At 42.3% G+C, this 24,423-nt stretch overlaps 1 long non-coding RNA gene across 1 annotated transcript; it reads right to left on the bottom strand.

The window, feature by feature from the left end:
- Nucleotides 1–5,424: 5,424 nt before the first annotated feature.
- On the bottom strand, nt 5,425–6,918 carry LOC105856518 (uncharacterized). The gene is made up of 3 exons (XR_012913455.1): nt 6,718–6,918; nt 6,129–6,240; nt 5,425–5,554 (listed from the first exon to the last, which is right to left on the bottom strand). It is a non-coding gene; the product is annotated as an uncharacterized LOC105856518 (long non-coding RNA).
- Between the last annotated feature and the right edge of the window lie 17,505 nt (nt 6,919–24,423).

Below are 24,423 nucleotides of genomic sequence, written 5' to 3'. Positions count from 1 at the left end.
ATAAAGAAAGTGAGTGCATCTTTTAAAATTGGTCTCAGTTGCTAGTGGCAGACAGCAGGGGGCAAGGTGGCCAACACAAGAAGGCTAAAATTCCTCCCACATAAAAGCAGTCCAGAGGGAGGTAATACAGGGAGGTATGGGGACTCAGAGCTTCGGGAACCCAGGTTCCTGCTTCATTCTTCTTAGCTCTTCCTCCATTCTCAGTATCCTTCCTGAAACTCAGGAGGATGCTGGTGTTGCAGTCATGTCAGTACTCCATGTGGGAGGTAAGAGGATGTGAAGAAGCACAAAAAAATAAGGGTCCAACTAGCTTTCTATAGCCCCTTTAGAGAGCCTTCATTTCAAAAAAAGTTCCACTCAATGCTTCCTATTTACACTTCTGTGGCCAGTCCTGGGTCCTATGGTCACGCTAATTATAAAGGAGGATGGAATACATAGCCCTTTGGCTGGGTACAGTGTCACTGTGAATACATTAAGGTTTCCTAAGGAAGAATGGAAATAGGTATCTTGCTTAGACAAGTAGCAGTCTCTTCACAGTGCACTCCTTGGCTCCCTAGTATGCTTGGGCGTTGTTCTCTGTGGCATCCGATTTGCCCTCTGCAAGGTCCTTCTTCACCATAATCCTCTGCCACTTTCCTCCACGTCTGTATCCAAGGTGGCATTGATCACTGCTCTCTTCTTGGGGCTTCAAGCTTTACAGCATACTTCCTGTGGGGGGCTGGGAGGCCAGGGGGTTCTTTGCTTTGATCATCAACAGGCTGTTAATAGATTAATGGATAAGAAAAACTCAAAGTTGTTTTTTCTTTTCTCTTACATACTCTTGACCCCAAATATAGGATATAAAAAAAAAAAAAACCTGAACTGTTTTTATTCCTGTCCTCTCCTCTCACATAGTCACACAAAATGGTACTTTTGGCACCAGATGTATGGGGGTTTGTCCCCACACACCGAGAAATTCTCCTGCAGATTCTGCAGAGGATTCTGCAGCACACACCAGCTGGGTGTCCTCTAATTCAATTTAATTCCAACACTATCTACCTGGAGATAGCAGCAGACCCCACAGGTTGAGGGCTCAGTCCCACAAGACTGCCCCCCACTTCAGACCCCGTCACAAGGAGTAGGTTGTCATCTACACCTCTGACTGGCTACAAATCAGGGTTCCAACAACGCCCTCCTGGGATTAGATTAGTTTGCTAAAGTGACTCACAGAACTCAGGTAAATACCTCACTTGTGTTTACCAGTTTATTATAAAGGCTATTGTAAAGAATATAGATGAAGAGATGCGCAGGGTGAGGCATTGACGCAGGAGGTGTTCAAATGGAGGAAAGAAAAGCTCCTCGAACTAGCCAAGTGGGTTCTTGGCTTTGCGCAGGAAAGAATTCAAGTGTGAGCCAACCAGCAACAGGAAAATTTACCGAGACAGAGACAGACAACAGATCCCACTCCACAGAGAGAGTATCAGTCTTCTCCTAAGCAGGAGGGGCAATGATAACCCCTTCTCCTAACCCCTTTTGGGGTAATGATAACATTTTTTATGTGTAAAAGTCCTGTTGGGAAACAGCCATACAAACAAGCATTGTCTTGTAGTCAGGCTGTAAATTTAATCATAAACTGCTGTCGCAGAATGGTACATGCAAGTAGTTTGTAAGGCAGTTTGTAATTCATCCATCTTCAGGTGGTCATAGGCCAGCAACTTGCTGGTGACGCTCTTGTTCAGGGTGGACAGGGTCAGGTATGGGTCAAAGTTGCTGCACTCGGGCTCTCTTGACCTTTCTTTTCTGACCTATCTGCCTACATTAGTATAAAGGAAAGGGCATAGAGCTTCTTCCATGCCTTCCCCGGGCACACCACCTTCCAGAAACCTCCAAGTATTTAGCTGTCTGAAAGCTTCCTGAACCTTGTCCCTTTGGGTTTCTTACGGAGAGTTCATTACGTAGGCATGACTGATTAAACCCTTGGCCACTGGTGATCAACTCAATCTTTACCCTCTCTCCCTGCCCTGGCCCTAGAGCTCTGGGTTGTGGGGTTGAAAGTCTCAACTCTCTAATCATGCCTTGGTCTCTGTGGTGACAAGTCCCCACTCTGAAGCTACCTAGAGGTTGTCAGCCACCAGTCAACCCATTAGCATACAAAAGGATGCTCTTCACTCCTGAGATTCCAAGGGTTTTAGGCACTGTGTGTCAGGAAATTGGGTTGAAGAACAAATATATAAAGTCATGCACCCTATATAACAAGGTGGTCCCATGAGATTATAACACCATATTTTTACTGTATCTAAGTTTAGTTACACAAATATTTACCATTGTGTTATAATTGCCTACAGGATCCAGTACAATAACATGCTGCCTAGGTTTATAGCTTAGGAGCAATAGGTTATACCATATAGCCTAGGTGTATAGTAGGTTATGCCATCTAAGTTTGTGTAAGTACACTCTATTACATTTGTATGATGATGAAATTACCTAACCATGCATTTCTCAGAAAATATCCCCATTGTTATGGGACACATGACTATATTTCACAAGATCACAGAACAGACTTGGGTTTCTTTAGAAATGATGTTCCCTCAAAAATTTAATCAGTTTCTAGTTATTTTGCTTTCAATTAGTATTTTTTTTTTTGCATAACTAATCATAGTGAAAAGCTTTGCCTGGACACATTTTTAATAATAGATCTGGTTATTTTAATAGATACCAAATTATTTATCTTTTCTATTTGCTTTTCTTTTCAGTTTTGTAAGGTATGTCCTCTGAAGATTGGTGCAGCCACCCAAAATATAACATTTGCACCTCAGACTTCAAGCAGAATTTAAATTCCCTGCCTGCCAAAATAGGTTTAAGCAACTTTCACCAAAGTACAGAAGGCAGGCAGGGAGATGACAAAGAAAAATGATATGAAAGTGCTCAGAAAAAGAAATACAAGGAAGCGAAAGCATTGCAAACTACAGAAATTTAAGCCTACCTAACCAAGTCCAGGCTCATCCCACCTGCTGCAGGACAGCCAGCAAGGTGAGAGACAAGGTGTTGGGGCAAAGAAAGTGACTTGTACGCAGAAAGCCAACAAACCAAGAAGGTGGTGGACCAATGTCCTAAAGAACCATCGTAAGTTAGTATGAACTTTAGGCTCCTTCTTATATTAAGGGAAGCAGGAAGGGGAGGGAAGTTGCATGAGGTAACTGAAGACCACAGACATCTGGGCATCTGCAAGGGTCCAAGGAGGTTGTAAAACTTCTTTGTTTATGCTCAGTTAACTTTGGAGGACATAGGTCAGGTCCTGATTGTTCCTATAAATCTTTAATATAACATTGTTATTTGTGTGCGTACTTTGCTTATCTGTCCAGAAATTAGTTTTGAGAAACAGATGGTTATCATCTTTCTTTAGAGTTAAACTGCAAGCTAATTTCTTCCTTTAATTAGCTGGCCTACCTGCAGAGCTAAGTGGAAGCTTTTAACCTAAAGGATATTACCACACAGGATCAGAAGCAAAATGGAGCCAGTCATGCTAAGTTCCCCTTCTACTGTTATTCTTCAGAACACATTAGAGAAATGCAGAGCCTTCTAAGGAAATTGATTGTGATAGGTAGAATAATACCCCCTCCAAAGACGTCCATGTCCTATTATTTAGAACCTGTGAATATGTGTGTTATATGGGAAGGAAGAATTAAGGTTGCAGATAGGATTAAGTTTGCTACTCTGCTGACCTTGAGAGGGGGAGATTATCTTGTATTATGCTGGTGGGAGTCCTTAAATAGGGAAAAGAAAAACAGAAGGGTCAGAAGCAGAGATGGCTTCATGCAAATGACTCTACTCGCCATTGCTTGCTTTGAAAATGAGAGAAGAAGCATGAGCCAAGGAATGCAGGTAGATACCAAAGACCGGAAAAGGCAAGAGAGCACATTCTCCCCTGGAACTTCCAGAAAGCAACTCAGAACTGCTTACACCTTGATTTTTTAGCCCAGTGAGACCCATTTTGAACTTCTGACATCCAGAACCATAGATAATAAATTTGTGTAGCTTTAAGCTGCTAAGTTTATGATTATTTGTTACAGCAGCAAAGGGAAACGAATGCATTGATCTAGAAAGACTCAATAACTGGAATGAACTTTGAATATTTGCAGATTTAAGGCAAGAAGCAGACTTCCCAGTAGAGATAGAGTGGAATAAAAGCAGTATAGGATGCATTGGCAGGGGTAAACTTAAGACCAGAGCAGAGGCAAGCCTCTCTTGTAAGGAGTTATCGGTTTCTTAGAGACAGTTGTGTGGTGACTTGTTTCTTCTAAGGTTTTTTGGTATGTGTGCATAATGTTGATAGTTTTTTTTTTAATTTAAATTCTATAATTAATAAACAAATGCTGATACATTATTAGGAACTATTATCCACAATTTATCTATATTTCTTTAGTTTCTGCCTAATGTCAAGGATTTCATGCAGGATACTACATTCCATTTAGTGGGCATGACTCCTTAGGCTCTTCTCTGTGACAGTTTTTCAGATATTCCTTGTTTTTGACGACCTTGACTCTGTATGAAGGAGCACTGATCATAAATGCTATAGAATGCTCTCCATTAGAATGTATCTGATGTTTTCTTCATGATTAGACTGGGGTTATGGGTTTTAGGAGGAAGGCCAAGAAAATAAAGTGCCATTTTCATCACATCCTATCAAGGGTATATTCTTTCAGCATTACTTGCTGTGACGTTGCCTTGATCACCTGGAGGCAGGGGTAGCGCTTGTCAGGTTTCTCCACCGCAAAGATATTCTTTTGTCCTTGTTTTCTTTCTTTGCTCTCTGGAAGAAAGTCACTGTGCAGAGCTCACCCTTACGGAGTGAGGAATTACGCCTTCCCTCCATAGGGTGAAGTATCCACACAAATCATGCGAAGTTCTTCTGCACAAGATATCTGCCCATTTTTCCCTATTTATTAATTTATTCAATCATTTATTTATATCAGTATGGAATCATAGGTATTTGTTTTCTACTTTGGATTATATTTCAATGCTACTTTAAGCAGGAAATAAATTTTAATTAAGAGAGATGGCAAATCAAGTCCCTTAGACAGAAAACTATTTTATTTATTTTTGGCTACGTGTTATAAATCACTTTCTCTCCTCCTGGAAGAGAAGCCAAAGATATTGCATATTAACCACCCAGGAAACTAAACAAAGAACAAGGCTTCTAAGTAATTGGGCTGAAACAAATTTCCAATAAGGCAACAATTTAACTGTTTGATTATAGGAGGCAAATTTCCCCTGTTGTGTTATCTTGTCTTCAATGCAAAAAAGGATCAGATCATTGTTACTGTGAAATTGTCTTATTATTCACCTCAAATTTGAAAATGCTTAGATGATTGTGAGAAGTAATAAAATATGACAAGGACAGAAGGTAATGATTGTTCTTACTGCTATTATTTTCCAATGTAACTAAACTTTAATAAATGTAATGGGATTTCAAAAAATTTTTTCTCAGTCAAAATTTTACTTCATTTTCCCCTGACTCTGTAAAAACCTCGGTACAATTTTTAGTATTCAATGTGGCAGCTTGATAGTTGTCTCCCTATAGCAAAAATTAAAAGGAAGTATAAATAAAATATTTTCTGACATATTTAGAACCAACACATAATGAATAATTTTGTTTATACAAATCGAGTTTGTGGCAAGTCACATAGGCAGTAATGAGAAACCAGAATGAAGATGGTGCAAACAATGAGGAAAGATAATAACTATGGCAGAAATTCCAAGAAGCTGACAGACAAAGGCAGTTCTGGCTCTCTAAGTCTGGAAAAGGACTAGATTTCAGGTTCCCAAGACTTGTGAGGTTGACACTAACCTATGGGAAATTTTTTGAATAAATTATTGAATAAACAGATTGTGACCCATTAGAAAAAGAAAATAAATGTTGTTCCCTGGACTCTTATATGGATTCACTGAGAACAAGATGTTCTAAAATAACTATTTCTTTGCCAGTTAAGGTTAGGGTAGATTAGAGGTGTACCAAGGTGATCATATGACTTCATTGCAATATACCATTTGATAAAAAGTCCTTTTATAACCCTATGGTTAAGAAGATGATAGGTAGGTGGGAAGACAACAGTGTTCAACTAGATTAACCATGAGTTAAAGAAACCTACCAGCAGAAACTTTGTGTGATGGATCCTTCTCAACCTGTAGGAAGTCTTTAGCAAAGGGTCTCTCTTGGTCCTCACTTCTTGGTCCTGGGCCCTTTGCTATTTTCATTTTTGACTGAAGAAAAAGTAAAATCAATGAATGTTGACGTGCATCGGTGTTTGAATGGGTATCTCCTGTAGTACATGCTAAATCCAGAAGTCAAAATCATCACACCAAGGAGATTGAAACCAATAGCAGGATACTCACTAGGAATAAGGATAGTCCTGTATTTTATATAAAAATCAAAGACACAAATTCAAAATGGAGCTCTGACTTTGTAATAACACATTTTAAAAGAAATCTGACAGTTTGCTCGACAACAATTTAAAAAGAGGTCAATTGTATGAAGCGGTTAATCTGTCCCCCACCTACCTCCCCCACCTAAAAAAAAATGCCAATTTTATCATGATCTATGTCCGAGGGACAGAAAGTAAGGTTATTTTTAAAAAAGAAAAGAAAGTAAGATTATAGATCAATACTCTGTGCCCACTCCACTAACTGTATTACCTGTTCTCTTTTAATTTCTACATTTTAAGAAAAACATTTGCTCACTATAATATTCTCAGAGAAGGTGTAGTTGGAATCCTAAACACTGGAAACGAGATCATGTCAGGAACAACCCAAGGGAAGTAGAAGTTGTGTGTTTAGCACCAGTAGAAGATAATTAAAGGCAGATATAGGCTCATTGCCCTCAAAGGCTTGAGAGCTGTAGGGTAGAAAAGGAAACAGACTTGCTCCATGCAGTTTCTTTAGGAAGCTAAGAGAAGTGAGGCTGTGTTTCAACATGCGGGAGAATCTCCCACCCACGAGAGCTGAGTAACGGGTGGCGATTGGGTGTATGGAATGGGGCTGGGGCCAGAGAAAGTGTGGCTGTGCTGAGCGGAAAGTGGGGCCGACAACTGATCTCTGAATTTCCCTCCAACTTTGGGATCCCCCAGCAAAGATATTCAATACAGCTAAACCTATCTGTTGTGACTGCCCCACCCAATCCCACAAAAGAAGGACTCTAAGCCTGAATTGATTCCAAGAAGAGAAAACAGGCGATCTCTTGCCAGATCAACATTCAGCATATGGTTCCCAGATGTGCACAGGTGCCATGCACATTCTGTGGGACATGCTGGTCGCCTGAGTGCGGGGAACTTAAACTCTAATAGGGATGAACCTGGGGTAGAAGACTTTACCCTAAACGCAGCTACATTTCTAACAGAATTGATATCAACATCAACTCACCCTGCCCATGGAGACCATGGAAGACTGTATCAGTGGTTCTCTTAAGACCTCAGTTGCAAAGCTTCTTTTAAACACACTTTGCTCATATAAGCAGCTTGGGCTACTTCATTAGTTGTTGGTGTATGAAGCAGTTACCTAAATTTAGTAATACTAAATTCTGAATACACATACCTTTCTTGCCTTTGATCATGTATTATTCTCTCCCCAAAGAGCATTTATTCTCTTCACCATTATTTTTAACAACCCATCTTAATTATTGTATCTTCTTGGGAGTTATATTTGAAAAAGCTGAAGAAGTAATCCACTTAAGAGTTTTTTTTGTATGTATGTGTAAAGAATGAGGAAATATCTGGGAAAATCAGACTCTTTTTTTGATCCCTTGCTTCTGGGCACTTCAGGACTTAAAAACACACAGTCAGAGACTGCTTTGGTCTTCCTGGCATGCCCATCACGTTAATGCTCAGCTCAATGCTTCTCTCTCTGTCCAGAAAGGCATGTTGCCCGGGTAGAAAGAACTTAATCTTTTCAGTTTTATCCTAAAACCTCTTTTTCATTTAGATTCATTTTCATAACTGGCTGGAAAAAGCCGCAGGCTCTGTCCTTGAGAAGCACATGGCCATCTGCTGCTTATCTGCCCCTAGGAAGGGGGAGCGAGCTGCCACCCTCGGGGGCTGGGATCCTGGCTCCATGCAGTGGCCGAGAAAAAGCCACCTGGTATGTGCAGGAAAAGCCCTGTCTCCATGGGAACAGACTCAAGCACTCACCATCTGGCCTCCCCCGGCGTTGGCACCTTGCTAACCACATCCTGAAGGCTACACAGGTGCAGAGGGGAGGAAGAGGGAGGGATAGAGCAACCATTCCCCTCCGCTGCCATGTTCAAACAAACGCATGTGAGTCCATGTGCGGAGGACCCAGTTTATTATTACTACTGCAGGTGTAGCTGGAAGCAGAAGCTTTGTTCTCCAGCCAGCAGCTCAGGGCCAGAACTACCAAACTCACTGCTTCTTGTTGAGTTATTCTTTAAAAAGTGATTCTTTCCCTAAAGCTCCTCTGTATCTGTTTCTATATCTCCGGAGTTTACAGGCTCCATTGAAAACACAAAAATCCCTTAGAGGGTTCACAGAAGAATCCTCGTAACTGCCTAACTGAGAGTCCTCCTTAGAACAGAGATCTTCTGCCATTCTTTCACTTGCCTCTGAACACGAGCACTTTGCCCTCTCTGCAATGACACCTTGCACTCTCAAATGAGACCACAAGTTCATGCGTGGTCCTGATTTCAGAAATGAAATCACCACTGATCTGTAAGATGCTTTTGTAACCTCTAAAAAGAACAAAGAGATACACAAACAATTGCTTAGTCATTTCATATGTTTTTCTCACCCTAAATATTAAAATGTTTATTGAACACCCAGTTTCCTGCTAAATAGTTGTTTCCAGTGGCACTTTATCCTCACGACTGTCACAATATATCATAAAAAGCCAACATGAGATGGTTTGAGCCACTTTTCTCATTTTCCTCCCTGGAATATCAAATTCATGGCTGTGGGGAGCAAAAGAAGGAAGCTGAGGGATTCTGAGAACAAAAATGTCTCCCAAGGATGTCATCATTTAAATTTTCCTCTAATGAGGTACATTTTGATTGCTGCTAATATTTTAATATACCACTGTTTGCGGAATCAATGAAGTTTCCTAATCCTCTGGGCCTAAAGAATATTGAGATTTTTCAGAATTCAGAGCACACCATGGGATCTTAAAAGTAAATCATTAGATTTGCACTGGCTCACTTAATCAGCCTGCCTGCTCCTAAATTACAGTCTTCAATTGAGTAGAGAATGAAACTTGGCACCTTCAACTAAGAGGACAAGATCAATACACTCAATATTTGCTTGCTACAGTCTTTCAGTCCACTGAAAATTATACCTATTTACCTTCTGGTTTCTTATTTCTCTTTCAAGTTGAACTAAATTTATGTAAAAATTAGAATGGCTAGTTCTCTTGCAGTTCCTACTATGCTATCACTAAAGAGAAACTGGAACATTTGCCCACAGCTCGACCATGACATTGTAGGACAGCCCAAAGGCATGTCAGTCTCTAATCTCTGCTAATGCAATGTGCATTTGCTGCAGTAATAGTGTCGTCTTCTTTACCCTTACAGGAAATTTTTAATTAAACAACGAAAGGTTTATCTAGGAAATTTACCATTTTGTCCAACATTCTAAAGGGACTGCTAAAAATTAAGCACAAAAGAAAGTCTTTATCTCTTTAACCCCCAGTCCCAAGAACCATGGCACAACTGGAAAGAAACACATGTGTCTATACACACACACACACACACACACACACACACACACACAGGGTTCAGGGTATTATAGCTGGCTAATGGGAGGCTCAGCTTTGCTACAGTAAATACCACCCCCAACCCCCATTGCTGATCTCTGCAGTGGAATCCACTCATTTGCAAGGGGCTTTGCTTGCAACTAGGGCAGAAGGAAGAGTTTAGTGAAGAGTAAGTCTCAGGGGGAGAGGAAGAATGGTGACAACAGAGGGGACAAGATCCATGGCATCTGTACTCTCCCTTTGGGCTGCATTTCAGCAACTATAATTAAAAGTATGAGCCACAGAGGTAAGTGACCTGTTTACATGAGAGATTTTTTTTGAAATTCTGGGCAAGAGATGTGATGGATGGAACTGTTCTCCTAGGTAGATTATTTAAGGCTCCAGGTATAGGAACTGTTGCATGGGTTTATATAACATAAAGCATGGCATGGAGACGGGAAGAGGGCATTTCTCTCCATCTTCACATAGAACTCAGAAGTGGTCCAGCACCCCGAGGGCTGGCCATTTGGCCAGCATCATGAGATCATTTTCTTGGCTGCTCTTAATTGGAACCTCCAACAGGAGCTATGGTGAGAAAATGTCAAGCACATTCAAAGGTGGCAGACAGGGAGCAGACACACCTTTCATGCTTCATAGTGGCTGCAGGATACAGTCTAGTTTGAGATGCTAGAAACAGTTAACTAAGACTCATTTGGAAGATGATCTTGAGTTACTAAACAGACGAAAGTTTGCCATCATTGTGATTTTTCCATAAATGTATATGGCCCAGTGAGGCCAGGGAATACTTAGGAGGTATACTTCCACACACACATGCAGACACACAGCTGCACAGACCTATAAGGATATATTCACATTTTCAAGCCAGCGTTCATTGACAAGTTCATTCTGAGTGGTTATTTTATGTACATCATCATACTAGGAATTTCAGAGAATATATGAAAAGTTGAAAATTGACTTCTGGGTCAATATAGCAAATAGATTATGAGTGTTTCTGTCCTTGCCCTACCAAAGCCCTGCTGAAATGAAGTGAACAAAAATTGTCAAAATTATTATTCCCAAAAAGCAAAAATAATAGGAGAGGTGACAGAAGCAGATGAAAGACTTGAACTTCTTTTTGGAATTTGGAAAGAGGGTGGATGATTGGAGATGAGTAAGGTACATGTCAGTCCTTTCAGGGGAGAGGTCCAAGTGGGGTTGTGGGGGTCCTAGGATTTCCTGGAGGCTGATCAGCTGGAGGTGCCACCAAGGGCATGAGAGGCTAGAAACAGGGGACTTGGGTTGTACCGAGAGCTGTTCCCGTCCCTGCCCCCTGCACCGGATCCCACCATGAAGAGTCTTCCATCTTCTTCCCTGCAAGGGTAAAGAGGCTTATTTTCTAGAAAAACGTAGCTGGGACTCTGTGACACTGGGTGGAGAGGGTTGTAGGGTGAGGCTTCGGGTGAAACGGAGAGAACTTCAACTTATTTCCTCTCACTTTGCTCCATGACAACACACAGGCCAGAACATACCCTCCCAGGCAAGATGCCAAGAACCCTTCTCTGGGGAAACCACATGGTCTCTTGTGGAGAAAACGTCTCCGCCTACTGTCACTTAGCAGTTCACCAAGGAAGAGGTCAGTCCACTGCCCCGTCATCACAGGTGATCTCTAGGAAGAAAGCCCGCCAGTGCAGAAGCCCTGCTGAGCACCTGGGGCTTCCAATCAGCTTTTTGGTGCCTGGCTCTTACGCAGGCGTAGACAGCGAAGGACCACAGCATCTGAAAAAAGTCTCAAACGAAAAGGAGAAAAACCGAAACAGAAGCCCAACAAAAGTCACTTGGAGAAAGCAGAGACAGCACAGACAAAAGAAGAAAAAAATAAAAACAACAAAGCAAATTATAATGAATACCCAGAGAAACAAGAAGAGATATTGTATCCATGAAATAAAAACATGTAGCTTGGACAAAGGAATAATAATAGAAAAACAAAAAACCTGTGAAAATGAAGACTGTGATTACAGAAAAAAGTCCTGCAAGCATGGCTTCGATAGGGCTTCTCAGCCCACCTGTGCACAGGTGCACGCCACACCTTCAAGTGTGAGGTGCTTAACACTTTTTGTTCTCTGTTGATGTCTAGGTTGCCGGTTCTGCTCTGTCTACCAAATGCTGTCCGGCTGTGTGTGCTGGGAGGGCCAGCCCATGGGGGAACAGGAGAACATGCAAGGGGCATTTCTAAAAATAGTTAATAACATGGAGGAAAAGTTAGTAATAGAAATATCTAAGTATAATATCATCTTACTTTAGCAGAAAATACATGTGCATACACTGTTGGTGGGACTGCAAACTAGTGCATCCTATATGGAAAATAGTATAGGATTTGGCTCTATATGTCAAAAGGTGAATTATAAAACACAAAGATAGTTCTTGTGCAGCCTCCATAAACTGGCTGAAACTGGATTGAGGTCTTTAGTTGCTTAATCAGAAAAGAATGTTTTAGACAACCTACAGAATGGGAGAAAATTTTTGCATCCTATGCATCCGATAAGGGACTGATAACTAGAATATACTTAGAACTCACGAAAATTAGGAAGAAAAAATCAAATAACCCCATTAAAAAGTGGGCAAAGGACTTGAACAGAATCTTTTCTTTCTCAGCCACTCGCTGCCTTGCCTGCATGGTGAATCTTCAAGAAACATCATCTGCAGTTGTGACACCTGCCAACTTCCTGCGTTCAGCCCTGCCGATTCCCTTCTCATTCCTGAAGCTCTCTGTCAGCACTGCTGGTTCTCCAACTTCCCCAGTCTGCCCCTTCCCAGACTCCTTCGCAGGCTGCCTTTTCTCTATCCACATGTTACGTTATCAATTTGAAATTATACAATCAATACATCTATACATGCACGCAAGTTAAGCAACGCAGACCAGGATGAAGTTCTCCTTAGCAAACTACTCCAACATTCCAGTCCCATCCCCCAGAGGTAACCACTGGTATTTGCTTTCTGTGTATCATTCCAGACATTTCCTCTGCCTTCACATACGTAGGGAAAATGTATATTTCTATTGGAATACATGGTGTTTGGGTTCTGTTTTCCTCAATGGAATTATACCATACAGTTTTTTTCTAAATAATTTTTCTTTGAAGATCATTTAATGCCAGTTAATATAAACCAAGCTCTTTTTTTTTTTTGTACCTGCTGCATGGTATCTATGTTTCATTGCTAGTTTAAAAATTCTCGTGTGATGAACATGCAAGATATTCCCAATATTTTGTGATCATAAATAGAGCTGCATTGAATGTGTACGCATGTGACTTTTGTACACATTTGTGCTTCTCTAGTGTGGCTGTTTGCTTTTTAACAGATATTGCAAAATGGTCCTCAAATAGATATGCAAGTTTACCACAATTTATGAGTATATATCTTTATATCAACATGAAACATTATAAAATTTGCTAATATTCGCCATTCTGATGGCTTTAAAATAGCATCCCATTGTTTTCGTTTGCATTTCTCCACAGGCTACTTACTGAGCACATTTCCATTTGCTTTTAAGCCATTTGTAATTTCTCTTCTGTGAATTATCTGCTCTAACCTTTGCTCATTTATCCTTTGTGTATTTTCCTTCTGATTTTGAAGCATTGTTAATACAATCTCCATCTCAGCATGTATCCTTTGTTACGGACATTGCAAATGTTTCTATCTCTCTGAGTCTTTTAACTGTTATTATACTTTTTGCCATTAAGAGATTTTTTAATTTAATGTACCCAAAATGATGATTTTCCCTTTCTAGCTTTTGTATTTGTCTAATAAAGACTTTCCCCTACTGAGGTTATCAGCCTGTTTCCCTATTTTTTCGTACAATGCTTTCCTAGATTTATTTTTTTTTATGTATAGATCTTTAGACCACCTGGAATTTGGTTTTGTGAATGGTTTGAAGTAGTCATCATATATAATTTTTTTTTACATGCATAGAGAATTTTCCTAATGCTGAATTCCCATAGATGTGTTTATGTATTTCTGGGCCCTGTGTCAATGTGTCTCGTCCTGCACTATGCCACAGTCTTTGTGACACCATCACACCTGGTAGACTGTGGTTCCCCCACAAACCTCACTCGTCATTTTATTTTTTTTCAAAATTGTCTTGGCTACTCTTACATACTATTTCACATGGATTTCAGAATGATTTTATCAAATTCCATGAAAAAAAAAACTTGTTATAATTTTTATTGTGTTTTGCATTTATTTTATAAATTAATTTGGGAAAAATTGACCTCTTTGCAATCTTAAAACTTCAATTCACAAACATGGTAAATGTCCTCATGTGTTTAAGATTTTTATGTCTTATGGTACATTTTATGTTATTTTTGTACATGAGGCTTTTCAGGTTTACTCCTAGGTATTTTACAGCTTTCCCCTTAAAATGTCGCTTTTCCTTCATAGTCAGCCTTCGATCTACTTCTCACCCACACAGTCTTCCTGGGTGCTCTCATCGTTTCCTCTGCTGTCTAGACGTTGTGACGGCATCACCACCGGCCAAGATCCACGCCCAGACCTCTACACAGAAACACCCACCTACAATCTGGAGTTTTCCATATTGTGGGAAGGAACGGAACAAGAAGGTCAAGATTCTCTTTCAACAAAGCCAGGTGGTAAAGGACAGAATGGCATAAAGTGACAACTGGAGAGGGACACAGGGTCAGGGAAAAGGGGTGTGTGTGTGTGTGTGTGTGTGAATTTCTCTGTCACTTTTACCCCATAAAGTGTTGCCATGGCTATGATCTATGCAAGTCTTGGAAGAGTCATTGACTTCTCATTCTCCCTCCTTCTTCTCTTAGGGTTATAACTGGGCATTCACTCGCCTCAGAATCCCTTTTTTTGACACAGGGTGTTGGGGACATCACATACGATTCTAGGCCTTGAGAAGTTTGACACATCATAAGAATCTGCTTGTTCAGTCTCTTTCTCTCAGTTTAACTAAAGCTCTCCCCATGTCTCTGTTGTTACAAGTGGACAGCTTTGGCACAGCCAGAGACCCAGGGCTATGCATGTTCGTGTGACCCATATAAATGATTATATAACTGGGGAATTTTGAGAATAAAAAGAATGTTATTAATGACAATAGGTACAAATGGTGATTGTCCCAGTCAAATGGAGAAATAAGGTCACACTACTTCATATTTGCATTGTCACACCTTAAAACACATAAAGGGATTTTATATACATTGTATTGTTAGAGGCTTTTTTTTTTTTAAAGGAGTGCACTTTATTTTAAACATCAATAGGTAAAGGGAATAATGTTTGAGAGTCTGAGCTGGAATGGGTGGGCTGCCTCGTGCAGATCCCTGATTTTATGAGTGAAGATCCTGAGCCCCAGCATTCTGGAAGCTCTCGTAGAGCCTGAGTAACTAACAGATTTGAGGTCCTTCCTGCCTTTTGCCCACCCTCACTGTCTCTACCAATAGGCAGGGGGATCAGAAGACAGGTCGTCAAAGGCTTTGCCTTGGGTTGACGAGCTATGATGAAGCCTTCATCAATGTCCCCAAATGGCAGCCAAGCATGAAGCCATTTGGGTCTGGGATGAAGGCCAATGGCCCTGTGGACTCAGATCTTGCAGAGCACATGGAGGCCCGGATCTCTGTCCCCTCCCTCTAGCTTAGGCTTCCCTACCTCAGTGTACGTCGCACAACACAGAGGAGCCTTCCATGGCAGTGGCAGACTACAGGTCTGCATGTCCATGGGTCTGTATTTCATCTGCATGTGGCACCAACCTCTAGCACCTTCTGTGCCACCCAGTTTGGGGAGGGAAAAGATTTCAAGGCCATGATGGACTCTCTGAGAGCTATTTACATACACGAAATAATTAGTAAAACATAAAAATAAGGGAGTGTGATGGTGAATTTTAGGTGTCCACTTGACTGGATTAAGGAATACCTTTATTTGGGGGCGTGTCCAAGAGGGTGTTACCAAGAGGAGGTTAGCATGTGAGTCTGAGTGGAGCTGCCCTCGGTGTAAAAGGGCACCCTCCAATCTGCTGGGAGCCCAGGGAACGAAAACAGAGAAAAGGCAAATGCATGGCTCTGTCTGCTGGGGCTGGGATGTGTGCTCGCTCTCCTGCCCTTGGGCCACGACTCCGGGCTCCCCACAGTCTTTGGACTCCAAGACTTGACACCAGTGGCCTCCCGGGTTCTCACGTCTTTGGCTTTGGACTGAGGGTTACAGCACCGGCTTATCAAGGTACTGGAACTATAATAGTACGTGCCACCACACATGGCTAATTTACAAAAAAACACCATTTAGGGATAGGGTCTCACTATGTTGCCCAGGCTGATCCCAAACTCCTGGCCTCAAGCTATCCTCCCGCCTTAGCCTCCTGAGTCACTGGGTTTACAGGTGGGATGCACCATGCCCAGACCCACCCTACACTCTGGAGAAGAAAGAAGTGGGCAAATAGTGCACGGATCTCATTCCTAGAGGGAGAAAGCAAGGCGCCAACAGGTAAGGGGATTTGCCACTGACACGGGTATTAGTTGGCAAACTCAGGAATAGCATTCAGCCCAATATTGGAAAGAACATTTGAGAAAGAAGGTTATAAAAACTGTTTCCTTCCACCAACACCTATATCCCCTTGAGGCCAGTAACCTGAACATATATTCCTTTTGGACCCTGGTAATAAGCAGCTGTTCTTTACTAATTCAGCTCAGCATGGGTCTCACCCCCTCCGTGAGGACCCCTCAGTGGGCACCGTGGTCCCATCGGGAGGCCTTGGCCATCCCCGCAGGACAGGGACGCTCAGAATAATAGCTCAGTCTGGGGACAGCTCAGCTGGAGGCTGTTGTGCCTTTGCATCCTCAACTCCCATTGTTCCGATGTCACCCACCCCATCAGCCTTCTCATTCTGCCTACACTTGCCGCATAAACCCCCCAAGAGTCAGAAAATCCACTCACAAACCTGAGTCTTCTGGTGCCTTAATCATTTCTTAGGTGCATTAATAAATTGGTGTTCAGCTTTTTAATATCAGTCCCTTGAGCTTAGTTTATACGAGTCTGCCTCTAAGAGATTAGTGGCAGAATTAAATTCCCAAACCTGTGGGCTGAAGGCCAGGCCTGGCAAAATTGCCAAGGTATGAAAGGCCACCAAGGTGTGAAGTCTCCTCTCTGGGGAGGATGCCTCAACAAGGACAGATGCCCGAGGGCAAGTTTAAATTCTTCCACATGCTTGTGCTCCCTCTGTACACTTGCATGCTTTTCCTTCCACGTTCCCAAAAGGCGGCAGTTATTCCTGGCAGATCTTGTCAATCTCGCAAAACGCACCATGTGAGTCATTAGTTTTCACTAGAAACCACATTTTGTCTTCCCAGTTGTATTGACCCAAGAAATAAAATGTTCACATGGCCAAACAAAAAAAAACAGGAACTGGGGGCCACAGATCCCACCAGCATTTATTGAGCACTTCTGGCATGCATGGATCCAAGTCAGGCTCTGTTAAATGGCAGGAAATAGAAAAAGGGGAAGAGATGGGACACTGAGGATGAGCTATTTTGTGCGAGTTGAGTTCACAAGGCAGCACCCACTCCCGGTGCCGGAGAATTCAGACAGCAGCACCGCACGGTGATGTGTAATACTTGAAGAAAGACCCAGGACTTATTTTGTCCCTCTCAGTTTGGGGAACCCCAACTATGTGTGCATTTCTAGTTTCAAGAGTTGAATAACACCTGATTGTGGTGAACATATTAAATATAGGGAATGTTTCAAACACGGCTGATGCTCCCAGCTGTCTGTTCGGAACATCCTCCCGTGTCAGGACAGAGAGACTTGCTCATTCTTTTGTCAGCTGCGTGGTATTCCTTAGGGGGAGGGTTCCTTGATTATAAGGCACAGGGACATCTGCCCAGAAGGTCTGGTCCTTTTTCCCTAATCCTTTATCATGCTGTGCCCCCCATGTAGGGACATGACAGAGCTGAAGACCCCTATACATCAATAGGTTTCCCTGGCTTTGGTTTGAAGTTGTTAGTCAAATGTGGCCCCCATCAGTGGTGGCCCCACCTGCTCAGAAGCCTGTGCAGTGTGTCCTCTGTCCCTTCCTGCAGTGGCCACTTCACACGGCTGAATGATAAAGACGGTACCCTCGCACTCAGAACCGGCCCTTCTGGCTGAAGCCGGCAACCTCCTGCCCTCAAGTGACACCCAAGTTTGTGCCTTGGGGCCCTTATTTTTCTTCCAATCCTTTCAATTTTTTTCCTTCTTCCATTTTCATCTGTTTTCATTTTTGCTATTAGTTTGGCCCTGTGTTGGATCTCCTGCTCAGGTTCTGAGGCCAGAGGGCCAGGGAAGGAGTTTTGCCCTTGTCCCTGCTGCCCTTCCGGAGAGGGGACAGGGGCTGGTCTGGTCCCTGTCTAAGACTGATTTTGAAATCTTCCTACAGTTGGGGTCCAGTAGTCTACACACAGAGAAAGACAAAAGGTTTTTATCTTACTCCATTTTCAGTAAACATGTTATTAAATATTCAGTTTCCAGACACAAATCCGCATATCTGGGGCAAGCACAGTCGATAAGCAGTTTTCAGATGTTAATTGTAATTATGTTTCCTTTTCGCTGAAACCCTCCCGAGCAAATTCTATGAGGTCGGATGAAAGTTTCAGTAGACTTTTCCAGCCATTTTGTTTCATGTTGGAAAATGTAATATTTTTCAGCTTGTGTGATAGCTCTAGCGAAATAATTACCCCCAACTGACAAGGTTAATGGACATCTCAGGGTCTGTGTATTTGATGCTAAGAAGATTTCAGCTGCTAACACTGAGCTCCATAGGAAATTATAACAAAGGGAGATAGTTTATAAATGAACATACAGAATTTTTTTTTTGTAAGTGTGATTAAGTCTCCACTACCCCCACCCCCATCTCCAAATCCTTAAACTCATCTTGGACCCGAGAGACAAGCGACAGTGGGAAGAAACCGTTTGTCACGTGTTGTCATCCTTGGTGTTGGAAGACAAGGGAGGCCCCACAGGAAGTGCAGCTGTGAACTTGGCTGTCGCTAGCGCAGGTGCTCTGCTGACCCATCCCCGGACAGCCGATTAGGCACCAGTTGAAGCCGAGCGTGTCAAAGGCCACCAGGTCCCCAGTGGTGCCGTTTACCAGGCCCTGCCCTTGCAGCCTGGGGGAGCCGGTTTCTCTCACTCCATCCTGGCCGCTTGGAGGAGAGAAGAAAGGGTTGTGACAATCTGGGTGAACATAGTATTTGCTCCTCCTCAGTGTTAGGTAGAAAGCCTAGGAGGTGATCACAGCTCGGGTGGAGAAAGATTTCTCCCTCAGAGATTAAGATATATAAAAGTAAAAAAAGTTTTTGTTGTTTTTTTTTTTCTTTTCAGAAGCAGGGGAGAGACAGAGAAGGGAAAGAGAAGGGGAATAAGGAGAGCAGGGTGACAGCGTGGCGTCCCCAAAACAGAGAAGGGAGTGCCAGCACTGAGGCCAGGTGGCTGGCTGAGTTTAAGGGGGATGAAGAGAAAAAAAAAAACCCAAAACCAAAAAACCAGTGATTGTTGTCAGCTGATAACAAAAGCAGCAGCAGGATGTCAAAGTCCAAGATTTGGTTTCCTGCCTTTCCCTGGGGAAGGGATTGTCACAGGAGATGTGACTCTGTCCTGAGGTATGGTTGAGGTTCGGAGCTCGCACCCTATTGTTCGTTCAGGAACTCTTTAGACTGTAAAAAAAGCAGATTCTCAAAAAACAATTTTGAAAGAGAGAGATGTACATCTCTTTTCTGTCCATTCAGCTCTTTTCAGAGGTTGTGCAAAACAGAACTCCAGCAGGGCGCCCGCTGGTGAGAGAACTCACAGGATTGATCTTTAACTGTTCCTGGGGAAACTGTGGGATTAGGTATTTTCCTGCTATTTTTGCAAGGATACCCCTTTGAATCAGCCCACAGCAGCTTTCTGGAAGCTGCATCTCACGGCCTCCCATCATCAAAGATGGTGCAACCAGGGTCCAAATGCACGGTGTTAAGTCCTAACTTGCTACTTACTGTCCATGAGATTTAGGGCAAAATGCCTGAAATCTCTGAGTCTCAAATTCTTGGTCCTTAAAACAATGAAAGTGTATGTCGTTTTGAAGGATCCAGTGAGGTAATAGAAATGGAACTACTTTTATCCATTATCTAGGCTGATGCTGAAGGACAGCTAGTTTCCTCTGAGGAACTAGAGATAAAAAAAATTAAATTTATTGAATTAGTCATGTAATGCAGAATTAGTCATGTAATGTCAGGCAGCACCTAAGACGCTAGGGTACCCATCTCAAGGTTTCTTCTGGTTATTTTAGTCTTAAGATATCAGTATCAATCAGGGTGAGGGATAAGGAGAGTTAATATTAAGACAGTTTTTGTAGCTGTAGTTAATATTAAGACAGTTTTTGTAGCGGCACCGGAATATTTACCAAAAGCATTCACACACACACACACACACACACACACGAGTATTGGAATAAACATACACAGCATGGAGGAAGAAATGAGCAAACAGGTTTGTGTTAAGAGGCATAGGCTCAGGAATTTAATGAATCAGGTTCTCTTACTATCCATTTATGTTTTTCTCTTAAGGCCTTTTATATTCCTCTCACCCTTTATTTTATTTTGGGTGGGAAGATGGTTGCTTGACTGAATGGGTAGTGGGTATGTGACCATTCTCAAACTTTGGGCTCAGGGTGACCCACTGTCTAACAAGATGACCTACAGTCTTATCATGAGCAAGTGAAGCAAAGCGTGGGAAAAGCAAACACCATTTACACGGCAGCTTAGGGCAAGTCCCAGCTACATTCCTCGGCCTCCATAAGCTCCAGATATATATTTTTTTTAAGGAAAGCCAGGCTTTAGTAGGAAACAACGAGTGCTTTGGAATTATTTGGGGAAGATAAGACATTTGCTCCACCTTTATGTCCTCTGGCAGCCTTGAGCAAATAATCACAGCATGGGGGGGGGGGCCAGAGCAAAATTGTGTGACACCAAATTCAACAGCTATCCATGCAAGGAAGCACCTTCAGAAGAACCAAAACTCCAGTGAGCGGTCACAGTCCTTTGTTTTGACATTATGCCAAGGAAAGAGGCACTGAAAAGAGCAGAAGAGAGTCTCTAATTGCCTGCACCTCCTGTCCCCCAGCCCCTGGCAGTGGCGGGCCAGCACTCTGAGTGGAGAGAGAATTTGTGTGCCAGGGAAGGGGAGTAAAGTGATTGGGAGACTTTGCATTGGAACTCAGGGCCACCCTGTCACAGGGAAACATAGCACAGGGCAGAATACTGCCAGTGCCCACACAGGGAGCTTTTAGACCAGCCTGGCCAGAGGGAAATCCTCAGCCCCAAACTCCAGTTCAGACTAACCCCCACCAACCTGCTGAAAAAAGAGGCCTGGGGCCTAAAATAAATTTGTAAGGCAGTCAGACCACAAAGGCTGCAGTCCTTGGGTAATTCCTGTAGCTGTGCTGGCTTGGAGCCCGTGGGCTTGGTGTGCCCATGACCCAGTGAAACACCAGTGGCCTTGGCCAAGCCAGTGCCTGTGTCGCCCCTCCCCCAACTGCAGTGCAGCTCGGGGAAGGTCTTCTTCTTTTTCCGGAAAGGAAATGGAAGAATTCAGAAGACTTTGTTTTGCAACTTGGGTAACAGCTCGGCCTCAGTAAAATGAAGTGCCAAGCAGTCTCCTGAGGCCCCTGAGGCCAGGCCTTAGTTCCTGGATGGCATTTCTGAACTTACCCTGGACCGGAAGTAAAAATGGTGCCCTGAAGGGAAGGACACAGTCCTGGCAGGATCCACCACCTGCAGACCAAAGAGCCCTTGGGCTTTGAATAAGCATCAGAGGTAGCCAGGCAACAGTCACCATGGGCTTTGGGTGAGACTGGGTGGCTGTAGGTGTGACCTGGTGCATCCTTAGCTGTGGTGGCCATGAGAGAGTGCCCACATCCCTCCTCCCTCAATGTCAGCAGCCCAGCACAGAGAGTGAGGGAAGACAGTAAGAGACCCTGCGTGGAAATCCAGGGAATTCTCCTGTAGTTTCCCTAAGTCCACCAAGGCAGTGCCACCAGGAGTCTCCAAGAGTCACAGCATTACTGGGCTTAGTGACCAAAGACTTAGATCACAACACTCACTTCCCTTTGAATACCTGGAAAGCTTTCTAAAGAAGGACGGGTTTAAACAAGCCCAGGCTGTGAAGATTGAAATAAATACCTACTCTTCAATGCACGGACATTGATGAACATCCACAAGCATGAAGAACATCCAGGAAGACATGACTTGACCAAACTAAATAAGATACCAGTGACCAATGCCAGCATGATGGAAATATGGTGAGGTGAGCTCCTTGTATATCCAGCTTTTTAGAGTTTTTATCATTAGGGATGTTGAATGCTTTTTCATCATCAGTTGAAGTGATCATATGGTTTTTGTGCTTCAATCTGTTGATACGATGTATCACATTGATTGATTTGCATATGTTGAACCATGCTTGCATCCTTGGGCTTAATCTCACTTAATCATGATGAATAATCTTTTTAATATGTTGAATTTGCTTCACTAGTATTTTGTTGATGACTTTTACATCTATGTTCATCAGAGATATTGGCCTATAGTTTTATTTTTTGTTGTGTCTTTGTCTGGTTTGATATCACAGTGATACAGGCCTCATAGAATGAGTTTGAGAGTGTCCCCTCCTCCTTGATTTTTTGGAATAGTTTAAGTAAGACTGGTATTAGCTCTTCCTTGAACGCTTGGTAGAATTCAGCAATGGAGCCATCAGTCCTGAGCATTTCTCTGATGAGAGACTTTTTATTACTGCTTCTATCTCGTTACTTGTTGCTGGTTTTTATGCATATGGAATAATTTGCAACTAAAAGTTTTCAGTAATTTATCCTTGCTAAGTGCCAGGCACTGTGATGAATACATCATATACATTATCATTATTATTACCATTCTTAAGATTAGGAAATCCAGGCTTTGAAAATTTTAGATGTTGCCCAAGATAAAACAGTGATAGAGCTGGAATTCAGACTCCAGTCTTTCCAACTCCAGAAACCATGTGGTTGAAATCACATAATTTCAGAAATGTGTTCTCAGCTTCCGGGGCCAACCCTTCCCTGGCGGTGGCTTCTAATCCTTTGAAGATCATTTTCCTACCTACCCCTAGATGAGACTCCCTGCTCTCAAACTCACATTCTCACATCTCAGATTCTCTTGTGGATCTTTAGAGAAAAGCACAGATTTTAGAGCCTTACGAGATATGCAGCTCAGGTAAGACTTCGGTATCTCTAACAGTTAAATGTTCTACCTTTGAGTTCAGGCTAAAATCTATAAACATGTGAGATACATGTTGACTGTACAACTGCCTTCTACTCCCAAAACCCTTCTCCCAAACATTATTTTTAAATTTAGAATATCCTTTTCTCTTGGTTTTTAGGGAAAACAACCTCTAAATCTCTAGGTGAGAATCATCTATTTAGATGATAAGTGAAAGACCTAATATTTTCTTTCTACTTGATATAAATTATTATCAGAGCAACTTGGTATAATGAGAAGAGCTCCAGGTTAGAGGACGAGAGCCCTGAATTCTGTCCCTGGCTTAGCCACCAACACACCTTTGAAGCTGTGGCCAGTTGCTTCATTTTCATGGGTCCCCATTTTCTCACCTGTAGGAGGGTTGGAGTATGTGATCTCTCGGGGTGTTTTCAGCTTTCCTGTTCCACCATAAACACCAAATATCAATAAATGTGTATGGGTCTTATTAGCACAGATATTTCTCTTAGGTGATAAATGTCCTATTTACTTGGCAGTAACCATATTTCCTTTTAGAATCTGCTGAATGCGAATGAGAGAGGGGTTATTGTTGTTTTCCTACCTGACACCTCAATGTGCTTCTCAGAGCTGACAGGAAGAAAAAGCACACATAGTAGGTAGCTCACATGCACCAGACACTGTGTTAGGCCCAGATCACATACACTGTGTCCTCACTTCAAAGGTGAGGAATGGAGAGGACGATCACTAGTATATTTTTTTCATTCATTTGTGAAGTATTTCCTGAGTGCTTCTAATATGTTGGTGATGTTGCAGGTGCTAAAGATGCAACAGAAAATGAAACAAAATTATGACATGATATTATATAAATATCAATTGATTCCACAATGATTGAACCCCTATCATTTGCCAAACACTATGCTAGTTGCTGAAGATAGCAAAGTGAAAAATTCTCTGACCTCATCACATTTACAGCATAGCTAACTAAAACAATGAATGGACAACATTCATAGCCTAGAAAGGGATATACCATAGAGGGAGACATACTTTTGCCTTTATTGAATCAAATTTGATTTAATCAAGCTGCTTGTGAATGCTACAAATCTGCAGTGATTTCTTTGCTTATTTACTCAAGTACAGGACTGCTGCCATGGATCTTGCCACTTTCAGGATATAAATGTAGGTAAACAATAATATCTACAGCATCTCCACCTGTATGTCTTCATTTTCCTCCTTCTTCTTCCATCACAAATGAACTTTTTTTATCAGTACCATACAGTCTCTTTTTGTGAGAGAGCACTGATATATGCATTGTCCAAGCTCCATTCCTTGAGATAATTGGATTCCAAATAGTCTGGAATTGTCACCAGTCCAGCATATTACGAATTACCCACAGGGAGCGAGGTCAAGAAGACAGCATCATTCTCCTTGATTCAGCTCAATTTGAAACTATTGG

Source organism: Microcebus murinus, chromosome 19 (assembly GCF_040939455.1).
Source record: "Microcebus murinus isolate Inina chromosome 19, M.murinus_Inina_mat1.0, whole genome shotgun sequence".
Classification (NCBI taxonomy): domain Eukaryota; kingdom Metazoa; phylum Chordata; class Mammalia; order Primates; family Cheirogaleidae; genus Microcebus; species Microcebus murinus.
The sequence above is the reverse complement of the archived record's forward strand: the minus strand, read 5'-3'. Positions and strand labels throughout refer to the sequence as shown.